Source organism: Piliocolobus tephrosceles, chromosome 5 (genome assembly GCF_002776525.5).
Source record: "Piliocolobus tephrosceles isolate RC106 chromosome 5, ASM277652v3, whole genome shotgun sequence".
In the NCBI taxonomy this organism is placed as follows: Eukaryota; Metazoa; Chordata; class Mammalia; order Primates; family Cercopithecidae; genus Piliocolobus; species Piliocolobus tephrosceles.
In genome coordinates this window covers 121,931,483-121,950,952 of record NC_045438.1, presented here as the reverse complement: position 1 = coordinate 121,950,952, position 19,470 = coordinate 121,931,483, and the positions used below count along the sequence as shown (strand labels likewise).

The following is a 19,470-nucleotide window of genomic DNA, read 5'->3' as shown; positions in this document are numbered from 1 at the left end:
AGGCCACTGGAAGTGAGTGGTCTTCTGAGCCAGTGACAAAATCTTGGAGTCCACCCCCTTATCCCACTAGATGAAGGAGCATCTTGGTGGGTGGAGATCAGCACCTTATTGATCACTGCACTAGGTTGCAGTGATCCACATGGGTAGAGTGCTTAATAACCCTTTGGGTGTCCCCTGATCAGGACTTCTGGGTTCCTCCTGTGAGTTCCCCCACCTAGAGTCTCAAGGTACAGCCCTAAGATCTTCATCATTAACAAACTCTCCAGGTAACTCTTGTGCAAACCAAATTCTGAAAACCACAAATCTAGAGATGACCACACATGTTCTACCACAGAGTCCTTCACAAAGCCTCTCCCCAAAACTAGCCTTATTTTTCATTCTTTCTACTTTTCTTTTTTTTTTTTTTAATGAAGTCTCACTCTGTCACCAGGCTGGAGTTCAGTGGCGCAATCTCAGCTCACTGCAACGTCTGCCTCCCAGGTTAAAGCGATTCTCCTGCCTCAGCCTCCCAAATAGCTGGAATTACAGGTGCGTGCCACCACACTCAGCTAATTTTTGTATTTTTAGTAGAGATGGGGTTTCACCATGTTGGCCAGGATGGCCTCAATCTCTTGACCTCGTGATCCCCTCAGCCTCAGCCTCCCAAATTGCTGGGATTACAGGCATGAGCCACCATGCCCAGCCTTTTCTGATTATATAAAAGCAAAAGTCCCGGGGACTCATTGCTTGCTTCTTTAACTAGGGGTTCTCTTCTACCTGTGGGGCAGGAATCTTGTTTTAACATGATTCGCTGAGTGGCCAGTTTCAGGGTATCTTGATTGGGGGCAGGCAGGGTTGAAGCTTAAGTTGGGCTCAAGGTGTGGAGGGGCACGGGAAACAGGAGGGCACTGTTTTGAGAAGAGTGTAGAGACTTGTGAAGACACACAGTAAATAAGTATGTAAACAAATTAGTATGTGTGACTTCAACTAAAATCCCTGTGTGAAAATTAAACAAATGAAGAGAAAGAGTAGGTTAATTAAAATGTATTGTCTTGGCCAGGTGCGGTGCCTCACACCTGTAATCCCAGCACTTTGGGAGACCAAGGTGGGCGGATCACGAGGTCAGGAGATCGAGACTATGCTTGCTAACATGGTGAAACCCCATCTCTACCAAAAGTACAAAAAATTAGCCGGGTATGGTGGTGGGCGACTGTAGTCCTAGCTACTCAGGAGGCTGAGGCAGGAGAATTGCTTGAACCTGGGAGGCAGAGGTTGCAGGAAGCTGAGATCACGCCATTGCACTCCAGCCTAGGCGACAGAGGGAGACTCCATCTCAAAAAAAAAAAAAAAAAAAAAAAAGTATTGTCTCTTGGGTCCAATAAAAGTAATTTTCTGTTTATTTCCTTTACGATCAATGTTAATTTCAATTATTTTTAGTAACTTCCCTTTGAACTCATTGTTTCAAAATCCAAAAGTGACTTTCATTAAAGGTTGAATTTTGTTTGTGAGGACATGGAATGGGAAGCTTCAACTAATTAATTTTACTGACATACTAAAGGTGAAAACTTATGTAGTGCTGAAAAATCTTCAAACATATATTTAGCCCATTTTTTTCTGTATGTAATAGAGATTGTCAATGGAATTGAACCCACTTTCGATGAATGAAGATTTCCAGCTACTTCCAGATGTTCTCAATGGCATTTACATTTTAGTACTATAGATGGAGGAGTTTAGACTACTAGAATGATTATAAAATGCTCACGAGAACTTATTTCTTATGATTTTAAATTACAGGTGTCCCTTGAATAACAGGAGTTTGAATTTCAAGGACCCAGTTTTATGTGGATTTTTTTTTTTTTCAATACATACAGTTGGTATTTGTAGTTCTGTATCTGAAACCAAACACGGATTGAAAAATATGGTTTTTCTTAGATGCTAAACCAACCATACTAATGGTTGACTTTTACTTTTCCCATATGTGAGGTTCTGCAGGACTTACTTTAGGACTGAGTGTGCATGGATTTTGGTGTAACCTGGGGTAAAGAGGTGCAACTCTTGATTCTTCACTCATGTTAAAGATTAATTCAGCCACTTGCTATTATATTTTCCACATCGATCTTTTTCTTCTAAATATTTGTTTTGAGAAATTTAGTTTGTGACCATGACATTAGAGAAGATAGTTGCTGTTTGTTGGATTTTGGTAAGCAAAGGGGAAAATAAGCACATTGGACCTCTTCTTCCCCATCCATCCTTCCAATTCTCCTTCGTTCAAGGGAATTTTTGATTTTCCAGCTGCCTTCTACCTTATCTACAATGAAGGAAATAAAGACATTAGGATATATTTCAGCCTCAGCCAGTTGGCCACGCTTAGAGACACAGATCTCATATTTCCACCTGTATAACCTATTCTGTAAAGACTCAGATTCACACCATTCTAAAATGTAGAGAAACGTGCTAAGAAGCCACAGCTCTGAAGCCCTCTAACGAGGCAAACGGTTGACTCAAGTGTTTGCTCTCGGCAGCAAGTGACTTCCTGCTTTGCAAAGAGAAATTTCAGAGGGCTGATTTTTGAAATTCCAAAGAACCCTACAAGTCCTTATATTTTGACCCCTTACAGACCAAAATGAACCAAAATATCAGGAATATTTGGGTTGGATTTTTGTAAACTACACAAATAATTAAAAGTTAAAGGAGCACTTACAACAAAGAAGATAAGAGATTTAGTAATTCTTCCTCCCAAGAATTTTCAAATTTTAGTGCAACCTAAGAATCACTCAAATAGCTTTGGCTAAGTTCTTGGCTTCACACTCAGAGTCTGCTCAGTAGACAGAGCAGTGGTTCAAAAATGTGGGCCCCCAACATTCTGGGAACTTGATGGAAATGCAAATTCTAGGCCTGCTCAGTGACTCACATCTCTAATCCTAGCACTTTGGAAGGTCGAGGTGTGAGGAGCCCTTGAAGCCAGGAGTTTCAGACCAGCCTAGGCAACATAGCAAGACCCTGTCTCTACAAATAATAAAAAGCCAGGCATGCTGGCAAGCACCTGTAATCCTAGCTCCTTGTGGGGCTGAGGTGGGAGGATCACTTGAGCCCAAGAATTTGGGGCTTCAGTGAGCTATGATTGTGACACTGCACTCCCACCTGGGTGACAGAGAGAGACCTTGTCTCAAAGGAAAGAAGGAAAGAAAGAGGAAAGAAAGAAAGAAAGAAAAAGAAAGAAAGAAAGAAAGAAAGAAAGAAAGAAAGAAAGAAAGAAAGAAAGAAAGAAAGAAAGAGAGAGAGAGAAAGGGAGAAAGTTGCGGGGCGGGGAGGAGAGAAAGGAGGGGACAGAAAGAAAGAAACAAAGAAAGAAAAAAGAAAAGAAAAGAAAAGAAAAGAAAAGAAAAGAAAAAAGAAACGCAGTTAGGCAAATTCTAGAGCCCACCCCAGACTTCCAGAATCTAATACTCTGGAAGTGAGGCCCAGTAACCAGTGTTTTAACAAGCTATCAAGCTGTCCAGGTGATTCTGATGTGCACAAATGTTTAATAACCACTGAGATAGAGCATGGTTATTTTTATTTTTTTTATTTTTTACCATTGCGGTTCTCACTTTGAGAAACTATTGATGTCTGGTTCCCAGGCCTGTGTCAGCTGTATCAGAACCTCTGCATACATTTAGAGAAACACTGGCAGATAGATGGGCTGCTAGGTTCATCTGTGGGCCATCTCTTCTCTCCCCACACATAATTATCTTTAGCCAAGATGCTTCATTGCCAGGGCTTCTGCCTAACGAGCCAGCTTCACCTCTTCCTACTCCTTCCTTTCTTCTCTTCAGTTTTATCGAGGTAAAATTGACAAATAAAAAGTATATTTATGGTGCACCACATGCTTTTTTGCTATATGTATACATTGTGAGATGACCACAGTCAAGCTAATTACTCCTTTTTTCTCGTCTTACTTTACCTTTCTGAACCTCCTTAGCACCCTGAATGCTCTGTGTTCTCTAGTCTGCCAACTCTCACAGTCCTTCAAGGCCCAGGTCAAGGTCATTCCCTGCAAGAAGCCTCCCTTTGACTTCCTCTAGTTGTGTGTACACCTCCCATCACCTCCTCCCCTGTCAAAGCACCTACTGAACTGCATTACAATGCTCTATTTATGGGCTCCTCCACTGTCCTGTGATACTACCACCTCGCACACCACCCCAGGGTAAGACCTCATTTACCTACTGTTCTGTGTCTAGCACTTAGCACAGTATCTGGCACAGAGTAGTCAGGTGCTTAATCCATGTTTGTTATGAATGAATCCCTAAGGCGGCACACTATTAGAGCTGCTTAAGAGGGTAAAAGCATGGGCTATGGCACCAGGCTGTTGGGTTAAAGTCCTAGTTCTACCACTTCCAGCTATTGAAATTTGGGTAAGTTACTTAATCTCTCTGATCCTCAGTTTTCTTATCTTTAAAACAGAGACAGTGCAATTTTCTCATATTAAATGAAGTGTTCCAAATTAAGTATTTAGAGCAGAGCTTGGTGAGTATTAAGTCCTCCATGCTAGGAAGAAAATGGACCAGAAGATCCTAAGATGCTTCTGTCATGAGAAGCCTGCACATAGGACACTTTTTATTCATAGTCTCTCTATTTCTCTTTCGTCTCCTTTCTTTCTCTAAATATGGTTATCTTATCTCTAGACTGCTAATATTTCTTTCTTCCTTTTCCTCTTTCTTTGACATAATACTTTATAAGTCCACAGCTCAGATCCCACATGCATAACCACTAGAGATGTGTGCGTGTGTCTGCATGTGTGCATGCATGCACTCATGCATGTGTATGCATTTGGTTTGGTGGTTTGAGTAATTGGGTTTAAAAATGGAACTAGTGCATATCAGTAAATAGGCTATAGGCACTGACCAATTCATCAATTATAAATCTTGTTTTTGAAGGATAATCCATTACAATAAATAAAGTCTGCATGTTCCTGAAAATTGTCACAGGAAATTGTTGACTAAAGGTGAGTCTCAAGTCAAAAGAGGAAAAAAATCCTGAATATAGAAATTTACATCAAATATGAAACTTACACATACAAAAAAAACAAACAAACAAAAAACAAGCATAACTGCCTGCTAAAGTAAATAAGGAGAACTTATAGACTATCTCTGAGAAAATGGATGAATTTTGCAGAAAGGTGCTGTTTTATCAAGAGCAGCTGAGGTTCGATCTACAGTCACACATCAGGTTGTGTTGGCAGTTTGGTTACATATTTTTATTTTTGAAATCCTATCCTTTTCCCAATATATGTACTCATATTCACAAATAGGATATTCATTCACTGGACAAGTATTTCTGGGTACCTACTTTGTGCAGAATACTATCTTAATGCTGGGAAACTCGTGGATGATTTCTTTCTTATAGCAAGTTTATTGTTGTTGGTGATGATGATGATACTATTGCTATTTTTAATTGCTATCTCTTATTGAGAAACACTTCCATCACAGGGTCTCTGCTGAGTGTTTTTTAACAAACTTTTTAAATGCACAATGTCATTTAGTTTTCACGACACTCCATGAACTAGTTAGCTACTCCCATTTTAGATAAGGAGGCTCAGAAAGGTTAAACAACTGGCCAAACGTGGTTTAAAATCTACATAGATTGAAAGTCTGGCAAATTGAAGAATTTGAGGCAGACTCTGAATTCCAAACCCAGTTCTTGTCACTATACTATATTATGCTTCAAGATAAGCTGCTGAAACATAAACAAATGAAAGGTTAAACATACGATGGTTCGAAGGAGGGTACAAAGTGATATAGAATTGTGTTCCAAACCTGTAGTCCCAACAAAGGGCACAATTCAGCAGGAAGAATGTTCCTGCAAACATGAGCCTGGACTGCAAAATCGTTAACCTACCCAGAGAAATACAGGGAGGGATCCTCCTGCCACCAGTGTAAACACTTTTCTAAAAAGCTAGTAGATATTTTCTAAACATTGTTTTTATGCCTGACTAAATGTGCATCATACTTTGGAAGTACTTCTAAGGCAGTGATCTCATCCTCTTTGGCACCAGGAACTGGTTTCATGGAAGACAAGTTTTCTAGAAGACCAGAAGAGAGAGAAGTGGGGGTATGGTTTCAGGATAAAACCGTTCAGATCATCAGCCATTAGATTATCATAAGGGGCATGCAACCTAGATCCCTCGCATGCACAGTTCACAATAGGGTTCAAGTTCCCATGAGAATCAAACGCCACCACTGATTCAAAAAGAGGTGGAGCTCAGGCAATAACGCTGGCTCTCCCATGGCTCATGTCCTACTGTGTCGTCAGGTTCCTAATAGGCCATCGACCAGCACTGGTCCATGGCCCACAAGTTGGGGACTCCTGTCCTAAGGTGCTGGTTGAAAAATGCATATTTTGCAGCATTGCTCCCTGTCCTGCTCCTACCCCCATCTTCCTACACAGACAGGTTTCAATTTAGTAGGTTCAGGTAGAACCCAGAGATATGCATTTTGATCAGCATCCAGCCAGTTTATCAAGTACTGGTCTCTAGACCACACTTGCACAAACTGTGCTTTGCATCTCCATGTAAATAACATATTTTATATGTCATTTACAGTTCTCTTATGCTAATATATTATACATCTATTACTACAAAAACCCAAAATAGAGATTTTTAAAGGTATAAGATCTTTCAAAATAAAGAGCAGGGCACATACTTTCTCTTCATAGTCCAACAGATGGTGTAGCATACCATCTGCCACCCAGAGTTGAGTGAACCTCTGGCCTTGTACCCTAAGATACATCCCTGTCTTATGAACTTCTGGGAGATAGGAGGCTGGGTGGAATCTGTACTGGCTTGGTGCTTAGGCTCATTCTCTGTGGCCACCATTGTTCACCTTCAGACAGGTCAGTAAATCAATCTCCATGGCTTTGAAAGAAGAGTAGACAAGTTCTGCAGGTGAGCTGTGGAAAATTTATGCAACACCAGCACCCGCAGTGAAGAGACAATCTTGAAAAATATTAGTTATGCTATACCATGGCAACTCCACCTCAGGTGCATGAATATGCAGTGTCACTCAGGACACATTTGGAAATTCTCCCCGAGTGATGATTTAAATAAAATGTTAATGAAGTCCAAATGCCATTCATTTCCGCTTTTAAACAGGAATTAAAAACTCATATAGGAAGTGTTAATAATTGTGATTTTGATTTTAAGAAAAAGGTAAAAGTTTGTTAGTAGCCTAAATGTGAGTAAAGTTTCAAAAATTATATTAAAATTAAATTTTATGAACACATCCATCCTGAAAGTACAAGATGTTATTTTACTTAAAGAAGAGATAAATCACTTAAGTGACACTTTTGCATTCCTAACTCTACATGAAATGCCGAATGTGCCAGGTACTGTGCTAGGGGAGAGGAGTAAAAAGATGAATAAGATGGCATCCCTATGTCCTAGGAAAGAAGTGCATGTGAACAATTACTGAGATTTCAAACATGAAAGGCACTGTAAAACAGGCTTGGGACAGTGCTGCAAAGCACTTAGCAGGGAATCAGTCCTGCACAGGGATGCTGTGACCTGTAAAAAAGAAGTAATTTGGTGACATTTAAAATGGACTTAGGAGGATAGTTTACCTGACAGATGTGTTAGTCTGTTATCACGCTGCTAATAAAGACATATCTGAGACTGGATAATTTAAAAAGGAAAGAGGTTTAATAGACTCACAGTTCCACATGGCTGGGGAGGCCTCACAATCATGGTGGAAGGTGACGAGGAGCAAAGTCATGTCTTTCTTACATAGTGGCAGGAAAGGGAGCTTGTGCAGGGGAACTCCCATTTATTAAACCATCAGATCTCATGAGATGTATTCACTACCATGAGAACAGTGTGAAGGAAGCCGCCCTCACAATTCAGTTATCTCCACCTGGCCCCACCCTTGACACGTGGGGATTATTGCAGCTCAAGGAGAGATTTGGGTGGGGACACAGCCAAACTATATCAACAGAGAAGGCAGGAAAGAGAAATCCAGGCAGAGAAATGAACCTCCCACAGCAGGGAGACAGAATGAATGGAGAAAAGGTGGCCCCGGTTACAGCCAATGGGAAGCTGAGGAAATGGCAGAGGGAAAGGAACCTACAAAAGAAAAACTGAGAAGTTGCGCCAGAGAAGAAGGAGGAAGGCCAGGAGCATTGGTATCCTAGAAGGCAGGGACAAGACTAGAGGAAGTGGAGAGCAGTGTGAAGTCCTGCTGAGAGTAAATGAGTTGAATTTGAGGATACAGAGGTCGTAGAGAATCTTGGCAAAAGCATTTGCTGAGGTGCATTGGGGTAGCGTAGACACAACACAATGTGAATGGTTGGTGATGATATGAAGACATGACTAGCCATAATCCTTTCAAGAATTTTGTGGTGAGGGGAAATGAAGATGGAAGCACAGGTGAGGAAAAATACGGGGTGAGAAGAGCTTCTGCTCCTATTGTTTTAAGATGAGAAGGACCTAAGCATAATTAAATGATAACAGGAAAGGACCAATTAGAGGGGAGCCTAGTGAGTCTATGGGAATAGAAGGCAGAAGCGTGGGAGAGCTGAGCTCTGGATGCAGGGAAGGGTCCCTCTTCCCTTGGGACAAAACAAGAGGGCAAAAGAGATGGGTATTGAGGCTGATCCTGGCATAGAGTTGATGGTGAGAAAGCCAATGGCATTATTTCCTCCAAGAAGGCACAGCTGTTTCCTGAGAGCAGGCTGTGTGTGCATGTGTGTACATGTGTATGTGCATGGTGCACACACTTGGCCGTGCTGATGCTTGGAGATTTAAGGACAATGAAGACATCATAAAGATGTCTTTGGGGATAATTGAAGAGTTTCAGGCTGGATGAGGGCCCATGTCCCTCTTCTAATCTTTCCTGGCCTTAGACCATACAAATATCTGGCTTCTTTGCACTCTCACTTGCAAGACGTTGAGTTTGTGTGTTTGTATATATGTATAAATAGGTGCTCTTGACCGGGCGCGGTGGCTCATGCCTGTAATCCCAGCACTTTGGGAGGCCGAAGTGGGCAGATCACCTGAGGTCAAGAGTTCGAGACCAGCCTGACCAACATGGAGAAACCTCATCTCTACTAAAAATACAAAATTAGCCCAGTGCGGTGCCGGGTGCCTGTAATCCCAGCTACTCGGGAGGCTGAGGCAGGAGAATCACTTTAACCCGGGAGGCAGAGGTTGCAGTGAGCCAAAATCACGCCACTGCACTCCAGCCTGGGCAACAAGAGTGAAACTCCGTCTCAAAAAAAAAAAAAAAAAAAAAAAAAAAAATACATGGTCTTGAATTTTCCTGCAGGCAGAATCTCTGTTTTCTCTTAATACCTAGTAGAGTTCAGACACATAGAATATATTCAATAAATAATTCTTGGTTGGTTGAAATATCTTTCAACTCATTATACCCCAGCTTTTAGCCAATAAGTAGACTCCAAAGGTGAAAAGCAACTATAATTCTAAGACGGCCCTTCCCTAGGGACAGGGAACTGAAATTGAGTCATCATTTTTAGCAGGAATGCATATTACCATAAAGAAAGTTTTCTCTGATCTGACCAATGATGGATGCATGTCATAACACTGAATGAAAACCTCTTAAAATGCAATACGTTTTGTGCTTTACCTATTTCCTCTCCATTAACACACAAACATATGCACAGTCATGCACACAAGTGCACACATACGTGCACATCTGCGGGTGCACACCACAACAAAAACCCAAACATCTTTTTGATCCTTAGATAGCTGGCAGCGTGAATTTTCTGTAATGTAAACGAAGAAGCAGTGGGCAGGATAAAGGGTTAAGTAAGGATCTCTAATAATGCTTCAACTTGTTCTTTGAGGAGTAACAAAGAGAGGAAGAAGCACAGGCTTTGTGGAAGGAAATTCCCAGGCCCCACTTCGGACATTCGCAACCTGCCCTGTGAACCCCTGAGGAGTGTCTGATAATAAACACTTGCAAACAAAACAATCCTAAAAGGCATTTTTACTAACATTCTCACATTCTCACCAAAGAACTACAACACGTTTTCCTGAATCTGCTGACCTTGGGGTCGGGATATCCACCTGCCAGCAGAGGCCAACAACCCAGTCCCTGCTCAGGCTGGTGTTTGTACGTGCAGGTCCCCCTTGCTCCTTGAGCCTTTGATTGGGCAGAGGTGGTGATGGAGCCGTGGAATGCAGATCACAGACTCAACACCGGACAGGATGGGTGTGGACTGCTGTGTGCAGACCTGAGAGCCCCCTCTTCATCTTCCCCAGAGACCCCCAGACATAGCCCTGAGCATTGCAGCTTTGAGTAATAATGCAGTGACCTTCCCTAGGAGTAGAAAGAACTTGACAAAGGCATGAAAAGCTCTGCTTCTAAAGTGTGCCAATTAAGTAACAAACTGGTCTTCTTTTCCTGTAGTAGCAAAACAAACAAATAAAACCCTTGGAGACTTGACAGTAAATATTTGCGCAGAAGTTTCTTGTAAGAAGCTCAAAACATGTTAGGATCAAGATGCAAAAACTTAAGCAAAAGTCTAGTTTGGGTGAGATTGTTTGTAATATTATACCTTATTTATCCCCCAAACTAATAGGATGTGAGATCTGTTATGCCCATTTCATCAATGAATACGTGAAGGATCAGAAACTGGCCTAGAGTAATAGTAAAGTTCTGGGCGATTCAGGTATCTGATACTTGCTCTAATGAGTGTGTATGTGTGTGTGTGTATGTGTGTGTTTAATGGGGCTGTGTGTACACAGATTTATGACTTTTTTTAACTAAAATATGCTTAAAATACATTTATTAATTGCAATTCAAGCCAAGATCCTCAAATGGCATCACTGTCTCAGGTCTAGACCAGAATTCATTTCACAGTGCGGGTGAGATTTAGATCCTTGACTACAAAAAGAAAGCTGACCCTTTACTTTGAATTGCCGTCACTGGTCTCTGGAATATTTTTGGATGACTACTCATTTGCATCTGTCCAGAGTTGGCAGGCAATCTCCCTCTTGACCCCGGCCCTCAAGACCACATTGATCCAACTGAGGTGATGACAGGCTCCAGATTTTACTCTAGGCGGGGTTAACATGAGCCTCTACTCAGGCCTCCTTCTGTCCTTTGTGCTATAACAATGGGCGGAAACACAGCCTTGTTAGAGGAAATTCCCAGGGCCATGCTTTGGACATTAGACAGTGGCTTTGCTATGCTGGGTAGGCTGATGTGCATCTAAAAATAAATACACTGGTCTGCAAGGGTTTCTATGATTTTGTTCTGCACAGTTGATTACATTTCAAAAGATTTTTTTTTAATTAGTGTTTTTAAGAAAGCTAATTTAGGTAAGCCTTGAGAATAAAATATATCATGGCTTTGTTTCGGTTTGAAAATATATAGCATTTGCTTATAACTGTTTCTGTTGAAAGGACTACTGCTTTTTTCCCCCAGGATCTCAAAGTGAGATTGAAGAAAGCAAAGTCATGCTGAGATGCTGCCCAAGCATGGTGAGGAACATGCAAGGGTCCACAACTGCATGTTCTTTTGAGTCCACAAAGGATAAAGTATTAACAGAAAGCTCTGGGGCTGCCTGGAGTGGTTGGTGATGTGTACAGGGCCTACCTAAGCCTAAGTCTCACTTCTCTAAAAGTTTCCATGTCCTTACTTCACAGAGAGACTGCTCTTCTGGTGGTTCATGTAGCAGAAAAGGAAAGATGGGTAGAAGGCAGTGGCCAATGAACTTGACTCACAGCAGGCAGACAGTTCCAGCCAGCTCTCTTCTCTCCCCAAAAGTCAAATATTCCATTCATAGTCCTTCCAATTTAGAAGATGGTAGAATCAGTTTCTTTTTCACATTTTAAAATTAGATCTCTGAATGGCTAGGAACCCATATCCATGTAGTCGTGTTTCCGTTTTGGCTAGAGGAGAAATCAGAGCCAAAGCTCTGAGTCTTGCTGTTATTTGCCTGACTCTACTTGAGCTGAAAACGTACATAAATGCGGCAGTTTTCCATCAAATAGGAATGTGTTTGCAGCACAAGAAGTAACCCACAATTTAGTTAAAGAGTAACCCAAGAAGAGTGGTTTACAGTGAACTTTTCCCTCCTCATTGTTCTCATTTCTTTTTTGCACTTTCCTGGAAGTCCAGCCTACTCCATTGTTACTAAGACCCTATTTTAAACTTACTGTAGCAGATAGGTAGGGCTAGCTTATGGAAAGTCAGCTATCCTCACTCTAGTCTGATGACTTTTTTTGCAGACCTTCATTTGGTGGCTTGGATCACTGCACTGACATCACGAGACTCTTGATAGCTTTGAGCGGGAAGGGACCTTCGAGGTCATCACCCAGACTCCACCCAGTGTGGGCATCCCTTTGGGAACACCCTGGCCACTAGTCCGTCTTCCAGGGTGCTGGAACATTGCCCGGGACAAGGCGTTCACCACACCACAAGGCAGCTCACTCATTTTTAGATGATTCTGATGGTGGGTAAATCCTTCCACACATTGGGCTGAAATCTGTTACGCTATAATTTCCACTCATTGATCTTCTGTTGACCTTCCCTTTTCCCACACAGAGCAACCTTTAGATATTTAAAAGCAACCTTCATGTGCTACAAGATGTACTTCTTGCTTTTAACTGTCCCCTGAATGCTCCTTCAACTATTCTGTGAATGACAGTTTTCTCATTTTCACCATCTTGGCCAACCTCCTCTTTTAAGACTTGGTGTTTTTTGTTTTTTGTTTTGTTTTGTTTTGAGACAGAGTCTTGCTCTGTCACCAGGCTGGAGTGCAATGGCACAATCTCAGCTCACTGCAACCTCTGCCTCCCGGGTTCAAGCAATTCTCCTGCCTCAGCCTCCTGAGTAGCTGGGACTACAGGCAAGCGCCACCACGCCCAGCTAATTTTTGTATTTTTAGTAGAGACAGGGTTTCACCAGGTTTGCCAGGAAGGTCTCAATCTCTTGACCTCGTGATCTGCCCACCTCGGCCTCCCAAAGTGCTGGGATTACAGGCAGGAGCCACCGCGCCGGGGCCGACCTGGTGTTTTTTTGAAGGAACCTATTTGGCACTTTAGATAATCAATCTTCTTACAACTTTGTGCACTAAGTATTAGTTCATATTTTCAGAAACAAAACAAAGACCTGGCAAGATACAATTACTTGTTCAAGACAGGAGATTAAAAACCAGGTCTGCCTCTTTCTAGCCCACAACATGCCTCTCATTAAAAAAGAAATATTGAGCCAGATATAGTCCAGGCTGATTTCAAATACATCCTGAGATCTGTGGCAGGCCGCAGGAAACCTCTCACGCAGGTTAACCTCCCTTTTGTTGTTACGACGTGTGTTTATTGACAGAGATTAAAGTGAACTTGAGTGGGTAAGAAATTACCAACAGAAAACATTTAGCTGTTGAAAGGCAGCTATAGACAAGGTGGGCATGGAGAGGGCCTGGAGGCAGAAAGGCATAGGAGCAACAGTAAGCAAGAAGGGATTCCAGAGGTGCAGGAGGCGTGTCATTTGGAAGCTCTGGACAATGGAGGAGGAAGAGAAGAAGGCTGGAAGAGAGAAACAGCGGTCCCTTGGGAGCACCTCAGCAGTTTGCTTTAGCCTAAACCTGGTGGTTGTGTCTGTTTGCTTTCTCCCAAGTGTCCATGTGCTCTATGGGAGGGCAAAGCGTGGGGGACAATGATACTATGCTCTTCTCCAACATTTGATTCTAGGTGAAATATGGCTAAGACACAAATCTTTGGGTGGAAAAAGGAGAATACCACATGTAGTCAGAAAGGGAATCCTTTTAGCTGTGCTAGTGAGGGATGATGTCAGGAACTGGCTATACGTCTACCTGCTTCTAGATTTTTCCTGCACCACTTGGTAGAGCTACTTCCTTCTCTTTTCCTGGCTGCTTTCCTAAAGCACGGATTGCTTAATGGAGGCCCTTCCTCCCTCCTCATCTAACCTGCTTCAGAGCAGCTGTACACCCAACAATGAATGCCTTATAGATTCCTCTGAGTTGCAGGACACTGCTCCCCAGGAGTCACGGGCAACTGTGCTCTTGGGGAAGTACCAAAGCACAATGTTAATGTCAATGGCTGAACACATGGACATAGTAAATAAAATGGCTCTCTTAAGATCTCTTCGAGCTGGCTTGACTCAAAGAAATACAGAACACTGCCTTTCAAATTGCCGTGAAGCATGAGAGAATGTGAGTGCAGAGGCTCTGTGGATATGGTCTTCTCTTTGCACTCTGAAATCAGGGATTCTCTCTCCTGTAGCTCTCTGTCTTGTTCACCACTTGAAAAATTCAAGGTTCAGAGAAAAGTTGTGGATCCACCCAAGGGCCCCATGGCAAGACAGTTGTAGGTACAGGACTAAATCTGGGGCCCCAAAGCACAGTTCAGCTTTCTTTCTACTGAACCACACTGACTTCAAGCTTCAAGTTCTCAAGGCCTTTACTTGGATGTGTCAGCATTTGTTAGGGATCAGGCTTATTTCAGTTTTCCTTAATACTTCCATAAAAGAAAAGTAGCATAGAGGATGACAAAAAGTAAGTCCTCCAGATGAGAGCTGCATGGAGGCAGGACTCACATCTGTATTGTTTGCCATTACATCCCTAGCACATAGCACACTGCTTGCCCTGTGAAAGGGACTCAGTGAGTCCTTGACTTAGAGTGGCAGAGAATGCGGGGCACCAATAGGGAAACACCTAATGAAAGAGGCTGTCACAAAGACATAAAGAAATAGATTCTAAAAGTCATGGCACATGGAAAGTACTCAGAATATTTGGTGAATAAATGAATCTAGCAACATTTCAGAAAGAAGAGTGTGGGAAAATGCTATAAGGATTAAAAATATGTTTGGAAGATTCAAACTATATATCTCTATCTCATAATTAATTAGGGTTTTTCAGACAATGTACACATTCATTTGCTCATTCATTCATTCATTCATTCATTTATTCAACAAAATTGATTGAGCAGAAGCTATGTGCCCAAAACCGTGCCAAGTGCTATGGGTTTAGGCATAGAAGACCAATAACTCCTCAAGAGTGAAAATAAATATAGCAACTATCATTTAATGTACTTAGGCATATGTCAAAACATTCCACCAAGTACCAGAAAAATCACAGACCTGAGAATCGCTTAGTAGAAGAGGGATGAAGGCGAATGAAGGTGTACAAACCAGGCCTTAATGGGCAATTGGGTGGGGAAGATGAATAGGGGTATCCCAGGCAGGGAGGACAGCATGCACAGAAATAGGAAGGCATTAGAGTATTCACATATTAGGGAACTGCAAGGTACTTAGTTTTGTTGCAAAGACAGATGCTGAGAGGGTGAGGCTGGCAGGACAATATGGAGCTGACTTTGATTTTTCTACCCTCCTTAAGTGAATGCTTCTCAAACTTTAATGTGCATATGCATCACCCAGGGATTAAAATGCAGATTCAGAAGTCTGGGGAGGGACTAAGGAATGTGTTCCCAAGTGATCATTTCCAGCTGATGCCTGATGCAGCTGGTCCTTGGACTACACTTTAGGTAGCAAGGCTGTAAGCAACAGAGTGCAACAGAAATATTTCACTGAGGTCAGCCACTGTGGCTCCCACCTGTAATCCCAGCACTTTGGGAGGCCAAAGTGGGCAGATCACCTGAGGTCAGGAGTTCGAGACCAGCCTGGGCAACATGGTGAAACCCCATCTCCACTAAAAATACAACATTTAGCTGGGTGTGGGGGTGCGTGCCTGTAGTCCCAGCTACTTGGGAGGCTGAGGCACGAGAATCACTTGAACCTGAGAGGCAGAGGTTGCAGTGAGCCGAGATTGCACCACTGTACTCCAGACAGAACAAGACACAGTCTCAGAAAAAAAAATTATATATATATATATATATATATATATATATAATCACTGAGAGTGGCGTTATTAGAACTGCAAATTTCGAAGAGCCCTGTAGCAGAGTATGGAAGATAGAATGGAGGGAGACTGTATTGACGTAAAATACGTAAGTGGTAAGAAATTATGAGCATTAGAGCTAAATAAACTAGAAAAGAATAGTAAATGTTCAATAAATAGGTATGAATTGTTTGATATTTCATGAAGTCTGTATAAATTATTTCTCTTAGAGTAAAGGCTGGTTGTGAAGACAAAATGAAACAGTAAAAACATAAGATGCCAAAAAAAAAAAAAAAAAAAAAATCCAGAGACATACGTAGTGGTACTTAAATAAGACCTGGCTCTTCTCTGAGTCTCAGTGACCTATCATCTTGAGCCTTAACAGTGACCAACAAGAGCACCCAGCTAAGGAGTGAGTACCATCCCTACAGACAACCACCACCACAGCCTCTGAGCCATCCCTGTATATTCGTTGTCACTGCTTGTACTGAATTTCAGGAAACTTCTGGAATAACAACTGTTTCACCACAAATTCTAGAAAATAATGTGGAAGTCCACCAAGTCCACCAGATCCCTGAACAAAGTACTCGTTTTTTTTTTTTTTTTTTTTTTTTTTTTTTTTTTTTTTTTTTTTACTTACAGCACATAGGCACTCTAAATTAGGAACACCTGTTCCTATTTCTGTTAGCAAATTCTCTGTCAAATCTAGTATTTCTTTAACTCAGAAAGGAAGAACAAAAAAATCATGGTAGAGGTCTACACTATTAAAAAGAAAAGGCAGTTAGTAAAAATTACCCTCTATGCAGATGCCAAAAAACAAACTACTTCTAATGAGATGTGCACTCCAAAGAAAATAAGAATCGCCGCCATGATCTGTATACTGACTGGCATTCTTTATCCAAAGCTGTACAGATTTGAAAAATCCATATGTCATATCCCCTGTTCAGTCCTCACAGTCTTGTACATCAGTAAATCTCCACAAGACACACAGGTTGAGAGCATGCAGCCTACTAGAAAAGCCACGTGGAAATGCACATCTATTCCATAGCAGCTGGATTCACATTTAACATGACAAATCAAAACAATGCAGGTACTTACCTTTCTCTTCTGGGGTTTGCAGGCTCCTAAAATTTAATACCTTACTGCTGATCTGCCCCAATACCTCTCAGGTGAGGTGAACCTTGAGGGTGTCCCATTCAATGACACAGCCAGAGGAGGGTGGGGTTTCACAAGACCAGACTTCAAATGCTGGGAATCTTGCGGGTTCCCAGGCTGTCGGGAGCAGAGGTGAACTGCCTTCTGTTCTCTGCTGCAGGAAGAAGCCGGGAGACACTGAGTGACTGGAGGTAGGGGGCGGGGGCTTGGGGGAGGGAAGTAATATGGGGACTGTAATAAATAAGAGATCCTCTCCACATGATTTCCTGTATTTGGTGCCTGATGCCTCTCTCCAGTCTCCCTAGAGGAAACAAGAAACTTGTCTTCTGGCCATTGGAAAGAAGAGAATAAACACACTGAGAACTGTGAAAAGAAGCAGCAGGACCCCAGGCAAGGAGCTGATGGGCCAGCCAACTTTGCCTTTTACCAAGTGCTTTCTTCCTGAAGTTCCTCTAAGTGTTTAACTCTGCAAAAGTCAATGATGTCCTCATCCTCTTCCACTGTGCTGAAGCATATTCTGGCCTCAGGCCAGATGTCATGTTACAAAGCAGCTGGTTAGAGAGGCAGGTTAGAACAGGCCCCCGAAGACTCCATTCCCAGCCTCAGGAAAGACCCTCTAAGCTCTGTCTTTGGAAAGTTTGATCTTTCTTAATCTTGGACTGACTCTAAAGTCCTCAGGCCATTTTGCCCTAGAGTTTAAAGAATTATCAGGAGGCCACCATCCATGGATTGCGAGAAGTAGGATCCTCTACATTATTTATGGGGTTCCATGTAAAACAAAAATGTGACACCCGGTGACAACAGAACATTAAAGCAAGTGTGGGGACTCTGGAGCACAGGACTCTATGCAACCGTACCAGGTCGCAGACTCACCAACCCAATCCTGGCTGTAGAAAGAAGGTGGGAACCTCGGGCTGTGTGGATTTTCACACACTGAGCTGTTGAGAGGCCTGGACTACCTGCATTGTGTTCAGTGGGGTGACAGTCAGTCCTCGAACAGCAGTACACTTGGAAGCTGCTGCAAGGTGGCAGACAGAGAGGAGGGTGGATGCTGGGTTGTGGATGTGAGCAGACAAAGACCACAAACATATCACTGAGTTAAAATCACACAGTGGTCTCCTTGCCCGTCTTTTCCCTCACTTCCTATCCGTTCTCCTCCCAGCAACCAGGGCAATGTCTTTCAAATGCCATCTTCATGCTGGGATTCCCATACTTAAAATGTTTCAGGAGCTTAAGGATATATGCCAAACCCTTAAATGCACAATGGCCAATCTCTCCTACTTTCCCTCAAAGCCCACTTTCACCTGCATTCTCCTCATGCCCTTTCTCATTCCCTCCTTCTCCACTTCTCTCCACTCAATGAAGCATGTCCTCCCCTCCAAGACCGAATTCCTTGAATCTCACATCCTTCAGAATGCATTTTCCAATTTCTGGGCCCCTTTGGTGTTCTTCCAAGCAAACCATGCTTGTCTCTCTCGTAACACTAAAGCAAGGAAGGCTGCCTACTTGTCTCTCTGTCTCCTTCTTGGCTGTCCCTCTGTGCGGTCGAGGACTGTGTCTGCTTCACCGTTATATCCCAGGCATTCAGGATCCAGCAGTGTCTGGTTTGTGTGGGTTTAACATTAGGAGGAGGAGCGTCATCAACTACAGTTGCTGTTGGGTGTGACGGTGTGCACCTGTACAAGTCCCAGCTACTCGCGTGGTGAGGCAGGAGGACTGCTGGAGTCCAGGAGTTTGAGACCAGCCTGCATGAGGCCCTGTCTTTACAAAATAAAATTAAATAAATTACAGTTATTACATGTTAGGGAAAGGAGAATATATGACTTAGAGGAAAACACAAGACTGTTGTTACAGTTTTAAAAAGTGGAGCAACCTTGTGAGTGGTATTGCAGAGCTAGTGCTGAACATTATTAAAATGCCGTAGTTTGTAATATGCTGTATATTGCAGCCTTGCAGAGATTATTATAAGTAGGCAACAACCTCTATTCCATAGGTGAAGTCTTAGATATGCTCACAAGAAAGAGGACTAAAGCTAGCAAGGGTGAAGGAAATGGGAGTCTGTTGGAGGTGAGGGGAGAGAGAGGGAGAAAGAAGGGGCAGTGGAAAGGAAAGAGGAAAAGAGGAGGGAGGGATATGGGAGGAGGGATAGAGACATGAGAGGTGGGAAGAATCACATGAATGGAACGAAGCTTAGAAAACAGTGAGGTGGTGGGGAGGGGAGGAAAACCCCGGTGAAGTCAGCATTTATCTGGAAGCAGTGTACCACGGGCAGGCTCTGTGCACCCTGCCTGACTCCCCTGCACTTTCTCAGGCTCCCTGATGAATCAAGCCTGTTTTTCAACAAGTCAAAAGGCAAAAGGGGGTCTAGGGACATGCCACTACAGCTCTTAAAACACAACAGTTAGCTTCTCCTTTTTGTTTGGACTTTGAAATATTATTAAACCACATAGTCACTTTTTTATTTCATGATTTTGAATACTTCCA

General features: G+C 42.6%; 1 protein-coding gene across 1 annotated transcript in view; it reads right to left on the bottom strand.

Moving 5' to 3' along the window:
* Positions 1-17,139, bottom strand: part of ADGRF5 (adhesion G protein-coupled receptor F5) — a 103,718-nt gene extending 86,579 nt beyond the window's left edge. The window contains exon 1 of the mRNA XM_023212973.1: positions 16,930-17,139. The gene's annotated coding sequence lies outside the window, so the exon portion shown is untranslated. The remainder of the gene's footprint in view (positions 1-16,929) is intronic.
* Positions 17,140-19,470: the final 2,331 nt, after the last annotated feature.